Genomic DNA, 7,532 nt, shown 5'->3' with positions numbered 1-7,532 from the left:
ACTATACGTTAAGTTACCGTGATAAATAAAGAAAGAAAATAAGATTGTAAAAGAAAATGGAGCATTTAAATGACATACTTAGGTAAACATCGCAATCAGCTGAGAAGTAAGTAAACAAACTCCGTTTCACTTCTTTGAGGTGTTATACAATGCAACCTTCAGTATGATGGAATAGTTGCACATTATATTGATATCATAAACGGTTTGATTTAGTTATTAAGTAATGTGTGAGGGTAATATTTTGCAAAGTGAACCAAGAATGACCTACCTCAGGTTCAAACACTCAAAAACAATGCTTACTCAATGACCCTCAGCCAAGCAATCCCTCTTCCTGTGCTCTAAATTTACTACTACTAACTATATTCTGATCTTTGTGGAACATATACCACTTTAACCAGACCTTAACCAGCAATAATTATTGGCTGTTATCGCTGTTTCAGTTAAAGACACTTTTTGTGGTTTGCACCCAAAACCACAGTTCCTCACACTTGTAGTTCCTCACACCAGTGTGTATAAGGATGTGTGTGGTGAGGGTACCTTCTCCATGAATCTTTCTCCACATTCCTCACACTTGTAGTTCCTCACACCAGTGTGTGTAAGGATGTGTGTGGTGAGGTACTTTTCTCCATGAATCTTTCTCCACATTCCTCACACTTGTAGTTCCTCACACCAGTGTGTATAAGGATGTGTGTGGTGAGACTTCGTCATGAACGTTTTTCCACATTCCTCACACTTGTAGTTCCTCACACCAGTGTGTGTAAGGATGTGTGGTGAGGCACCTTCGTCATGAACGTTTTCCACATTCCTCACACTTAGTTCCTCACACCAGTGTGTGTAAGGATGTGTGGTGAGGTGACCCTTCGTCATGAATAAGCCCTGCCACATTCCTCACACTTGTGTCTTGAGGATGTGTACTCTTTTTAATGAATGTTTTACATTCACACTTGTAGTTCCTCACACCAGTGTGTGTGAGGATGTGTAGGAGGTCACTTTTAATGAATGTTTTCCACATTCCTCACACTTGTAGTTCCTCACACCAGTGTGTGTGAGGATGTGTGTGGTGGAGGTCACTTTAATGAATGTTTTCCCACATTCCTCACACTTGTAGTTCCTCACACCAGTGTGTGTAAGGATGTGTGTGGTGAGGTGACCTTTCCATGAATGTTTCCCACATTCCTCACACTTGTAGTTCCTCACACCAGTGTGTGTAAGGATGTGTGTGAGGGTACCTTCTCCATGAATGTTTTCCCCACATTCCTCACACTTGTAGTTCCTCACACCAGTGTGTGTAAGGATGTCTGGTGAGGGTACCTTCTCCATGAATGTTTTCCACATTCCTCACACTTGTAGTTCCTCACACCAGTACGCCAGAATAGAGGAGCTAGAATGGCACTGAATTTTGAAAAAAACTACAGCCCAATCCTGGGGGCAAACCTAACCTAACCATTAACTCTCTTGGGCTAAGGTAACCCATGCTAATCCTGCTGGGCTATCCTAACCAAGCCAAAACCTAACTTAGCCATGAAGGGCTACAAATGTATGTGTGTGTGTGTGTGTGTATATATATATATATATATATATATATATATATATATATATATATATATATATATATATATATATATATATATATATATATATATATATATATATATATATATATATATATATATATTCCTTTTTGGTTTGAATTTTTATTCATAGGAGAATAATGCTGCATATGTATGTTCTATTCACAGATCACCAGTGTCATGTACATTAATTATGTAAAGAAATGGCCTTCCAACTTGATTTCACAACAGAAGGCTTCAGTAATATAATTTGAAAATGAAAAGATGAAATACAAGTGAAAACTAATGCATTTAATGATGAGGACGCATGGAGGTGGAAAGAAATTTTACTATGAAGAATAGTGTTTGCTTCAATGTATCAAGATATTTCACAGGTGTAAGATACACATTTCACCAGAAATTATCTGCATGCATGGCGACAGACGCCATAAAGGAGCTATAAAACAAACACAGGGTTAGTATTGCTGTATCAAAGAGCTATAGGACTATTGTATTTACTTTTATACTGTGACCGAACTTTACCTGTGACGGCACTACACTCAGACACATTTAAATTGTTACAATTGATCGCGCATGCATTAGCATAGAGGCATTAATTAGAAATTATCACAAGTGCTTTGCCTTCTACATATAAATTTATCCAGGAAGGAAGATTATATTATAAGACTTAATATATAATTATGTAATTATATTGCCAGATGCAGTGTAACAATGGACATGAAAATCAAGCTCATCACAAGAGACACCTACAAGAGAGATAAGGATGTCAGGACCCATCCATGTATGATCATCATAAAGGGTGTCCACAATCATCCCACAGACTCTGCATCTGCTCTGCAACAACTGAGAGTTTTACCAGACACCAAGAATGCTTACTTCAAGTACTTCAATATTGGTAAGTGTACATGAGAATAGTTGTGGCTACATTTATTGAGTGTAACATCAAGGGAACTCACTACCTCATAAATACCATCATTCCTATTGCAATCACGATAAGTATATATATATATATATATATATATATATATATATATATATATATATATATATATATATATATATATATATATATATATTTATATATATATATATATATATATATATATATATATATATATATAGATATATATATAAATAAATATATAGATATAGATATATATATATATATATATATATATATATATATATATATATATATATATATATATATATATATATATATATATATATATATATATATATAATTAGGGTACTGTGCTAATTTAGTATGTTTGAATGTTTTTCAATCAATGCATCGCAATACAGGAAGAGGAAATACCCTGGCACACAGACAAGTGGGATATTCTGTACTGATAAAATTTCTACCCCATCTACTTTAATCTAGTTTATCATTACAAATGCATATTTCTTTTTTTCAGGCATGTCTGTAGCAGGCTGCAAGATGTTACCAAGATCAAATAAATGTCAGTGCAAGTCTCGCTACTAAGGCCAATTCTGCCATAAATCCCTCCCATTGAGTCATCTATCACATACGGAACCTGTGGCTCAAAGCAAACCATGGCACTTTAGGAGGAGGAGATATGTTTGCTTCCATTGAGAACTACGCTGCTACTTCAAAAGCTTCCAAGATTGAATATAAAACTGACGGGGAGAAATTTGCAGTTGTGTTAGTCACTGAATTTATGGGCAGAATTCATGAAAATGCAGAGAAGCTGGTGAAGTTGTGTCTGTCGACACTACAAGTCACTTAGATCAACTGAACACAGCAGTAACTCCTTTCTGTGTGCTGGGCCAGCTGGAGCTCTTCCCTTGGAGTCATCTTCACATCTTCTCAGGATGAAGAAAGCTATACTGCAGGTGTATATATATATATATATATATATATATATATATATATATATATATATATATATATATATATATATATATATATATATATATATATATATATATATATATTTTTCAATGAAGATTTTTCCCCCTGTGGTTTCACATCCTATTGTTGGAATACGTAGGTATGGTAATATACCTTTCATTATATTTTTTCAGGTTTTCAGTTACTGAGGAAGGTGCTCGGTGAGACTGCCTTTTTCCAACAAGGGCATCCAGCTTGTTTCATAACAGACAACAGTGACGCTGAGCGTAATGCCTTGAAGACTGTATGGCCAGAATCTCAGCGCTTTCTGTGCATATTCCACATCCTGCAGCAGGTCTGGAGGTGGCTGTGTGATGGTTCACATGGCATCAAGAAGGAAGATCGCCGAGTAGTACTAATGACAGTGGCAAAGAATCTGGTATATGCTGATTCAGATGAAACATTTCAAGATGAATGGAATTGCTTTTGTCAGACCCCAGAAGCCCAAAAGTATAACCAGTACATGAGGTACAGTTACCTATGTATTGTAGATATGTGACCATTATTAATTTTTAGATGAAATAAGATGGTCATTTTTTTAAGCTCAATTGTATTATATCTGTGGATGTTTGACAGTTTCCATTTAGCTAGTGAAGACTAACAGATTATGTATTAATCTTTCAATCTTTCAGATATAGGCTACCGTACAAGAGGGAAAAAATACATACGTTGGTATGGTAACCAAACCATTCAAAGTATATTTAGTGAATGTATGATAAGATTTTCAATTTCATTCTGCCTATGCATGTGTGGTGGTGGCTGCTCTGTCTTTTCTGCGGTTTGCTGAAGTTTGATATGATTATTCTTGTAGTTGCCAACTCATGTTGGTGCACATCTTTATTATGAACAGCATGTTTATTTTGCACTTGGATATGTACACATGGTGTACGTTTAAAGATAATTTTAAAAATGCAGATGTACTGATGCGGATGTGGATTAATACTTTTAAAATTTAGTATGCGCTTTACGTTTGTTTTGGTGGCTGGCTTGCTTGTCTTTATCGTCCAGTTTGCTGAATGTTTTAATGCATCATATTATAAGATTCATTTTGACTTGCGTACATTCTTGACAGTTAAAATGTATAGTACAGATAACCATTCCTTGTTGGTGTATGTCATGTACAGACCCCTCCTCTAACAACATTTCGTCTGACACTATCAAAGTCCTTCCCACCTGTGATGAATGACAGGCAAAAAGTTTAAACTACCCTGCCCTTCTCTTAGTAACGATTCGCACCATGTATTTGTTTTGTCTTAATATAGCCACAATTGCCAGATATAGGAACGAAAATGCATTGGTGGAGGCATTGGAGGTGGCAGGGGACTGTACATAAGTAATGCACTGATAATATGTTATTTCAATGTAGTTAAAGTATATTGCATTTACAGGTATCTGGCAAAGCTGATAGAAAGGAAGGAAGAATGGAGTACTGTGTACAGGGCTGGATTTTTGCTACGTGGACACCACACAAATAATTTTGCAGAATCTACCATGTGCATCATTAAAGATATCATTCTCAACAGGTTAGTGTGCCATTTGTCATTATTTTTTATATACCTCAGTCAAGCTATAAACGTCTAATAGGTCGATGAACGGGGTCGTTCATAGCGAATTCGTTCATAGTTAATACTGTATGCTATGGGAAAAAGGCTAATAGGTCAATCAGCCCTCTCCTAAACCTAACTTTCAGCCCTATTTTACCTGTTTTCCGGGAAAAAATGGGGTTAAACATGGAATACATTGTACACATAAAGAAAATGGTAAAGTGACATCTGACACGTCATATAAAACATGTATTATATTCCTTATAATGTTTGTATATGCAGGAACCCATCGATGACTGACGAATTTCCAATGATGTACTTTTTCCAATAATCCTCCCCAGTGGCGTAGCCAGTGGGGGGGCCATAGGGGAGATTGCCCCCTAGGCAAATTTCTAGGAAAATTTTTTGAGACGTTGGAAGAGATTTTGACTTTGTATATTATTTGTCATAAAAATACAGATATCCCTATTGAAGAAAGGGAAGAAATACAGTTTTCCCCATACAAGATAGGGAAGAAATTCAGTTTTCACCTTAGAAGATAGAGAAGAAATACAGTTTTCCCCATACAAGATAGGGAAGAAATTCAGTTTTCACCTTAGAAGATAGAGAAGAAATACAGTTTTCCCCATACAAGATAGGGAAGAAATTCAGTTTTCACCTTAGAAGATAGAGAAGAAATACAGTTTTCCCCATACAAGATAGGGATTCAGGGAAGAAATTCAGTTTTCACCTTAGAAGATAGAGAAGAAATACAGTTTCCCCATAGCAGCAAGGTATTATATATTAAGCAAATTTGTGGTATTGTAACACTAAAGAAGTTCCTTACTAAACTACTAGTGCCTAATAGTAAAAAGTTACAAATTCAGTACACTGACATATAATTAAATTTTTATCACTGTGAAAAACAACTAAAAATAATGTTTTGCTATGCACATATTCTATAAATAATGTTCATCGATATTTAGCTAATAAAAAAACCTTTATAATATATAATATACGTATAATAATTGTGCACCAATGTGTAATATTTTAGAAATCAGGACAAAAATTTATGCTATACATGTTTCTGGTTTGCCCTGCAGATGTAAAGCCTACAACACGACTCAACTGATCATGTTTATGAATGAAATATTTGATGAATATATGAAACAACGCCTCATTGATGTGTCTCTCTGTAGAAGGAAAGTAGTGAAGCCACCAACTGGGATTTCCATTAGTAAGGAAAGCATCACTAGGTATAATGAAGATCAGCATCAGTTCATAGTTAAAAGCCAGTCAAAGGAACAAATACAGTATACTGTAGATCTTAAAATTGGCTTGTGCGAGTGCAGTACTGGTATGACTGGTAAAGTTTGCAAACATCAGGCTGCTTGTTCAGAACAGTTCCTCTTGCAGTTACCTCAGATATTGGAAAATAGCCCAGAAAATAGGCACTGGCTTGCAAGTATTGCACTTGGAAATGAAAACGTACCACCCTTGGATTTTTTGTTACCTTGAAAGAAAACTCTGAATCAGTAACAGGGGATGATCACTCACATACTGGAGGAAAACAAAAGTCTCATGGTGCAGCTCATGATGTAGATAATGTGGAAGTAGAGATGCCACCTACAAACATAAAGCCAGAAGTGGAATGTAATGAAACTGGAGACGTAAGTAATTCTACCAAACCTACAGGTGCAGCAGTATTACAAGTAATAACAGAAATTAATGACACTATGCTCCACCTTGCTACTCAGTATGGAGATGAACAGACTCTTGAGGGAATGCAGAAACTGTTGTCAAGACTTAAATCTGTTCGAACATCAAATCAACTGAACAGCCTTCTTCACAGCACTGGTAGTTCTGCTATGCAGGGAGCTGGTCGTGGCAAAATACCTTGCCAGCCCACTTCTGTTGCACGACGCCAGGTGGGCATGCCACGAGGAGCTGCACCCATTGGAAAGGGTCGCAAACGAAAAGGCAGCCTTATTGAAAAGGCAATAAAAAGACAACGCAACCTAGCACTAAACATATCTCTCAATCAGCCTAATGCGAAGAGTCATGGTTCTGGCCATTAAGTATCCTAACTCATGTACATCTTTTTCCAACTAACCATTCATTTTTTTTCTCAATGTGTCCAAACCAGTTCAAAACATTGCTTATCCATAGCACAGTTTCCGGATAAGTAGACTACCCTTTGTTGTCCTATAAATATGTTATGTTATGTTATCATTACCTGGAATCTCTTAGCAAGTGGTACACTCACACTAGCTACAATGCGTGCTGAACTTCACCACCTATATATCCTCTTCTCTCAAATAAGATCAATTTACTTTAACTTTCAATATCACTCTTGTACACACCCTATTAAATTAATTCACCACATTTTTAATCTTAAGTTCCCTTTTACTGTCAGCAAGCAAGACAGTGTCATCTGCAAACATCCAATCACAGGCTAATCAGCAAAATGCAACCTCAATCTTGCTCAATATTCCCAACCTTGGCTTTATTTTCCTCATAAAA

At 36.0% G+C, this 7,532-nt stretch overlaps 1 long non-coding RNA gene across 1 annotated transcript; it reads left to right on the top strand.

Annotated features, from left to right (window-relative positions):
* The first annotated feature begins 3,848 nt into the window (after positions 1–3,848).
* Positions 3,849–6,491, top strand: LOC126990076 (uncharacterized). The gene is made up of 4 exons (XR_007743992.1): positions 3,849–3,954; positions 4,119–4,158; positions 4,875–5,009; positions 6,113–6,491. It is a non-coding gene; the product is annotated as an uncharacterized LOC126990076 (long non-coding RNA).
* Positions 6,492–7,532: the final 1,041 nt, after the last annotated feature.

Source organism: Eriocheir sinensis, unplaced genomic scaffold (assembly GCF_024679095.1).
Source record: "Eriocheir sinensis breed Jianghai 21 unplaced genomic scaffold, ASM2467909v1 Scaffold144, whole genome shotgun sequence".
Lineage (NCBI taxonomy): Eukaryota > Metazoa > Arthropoda > Malacostraca > Decapoda > Varunidae > Eriocheir > Eriocheir sinensis.
This window is presented reverse-complemented; position numbering and strand designations above follow the sequence as displayed.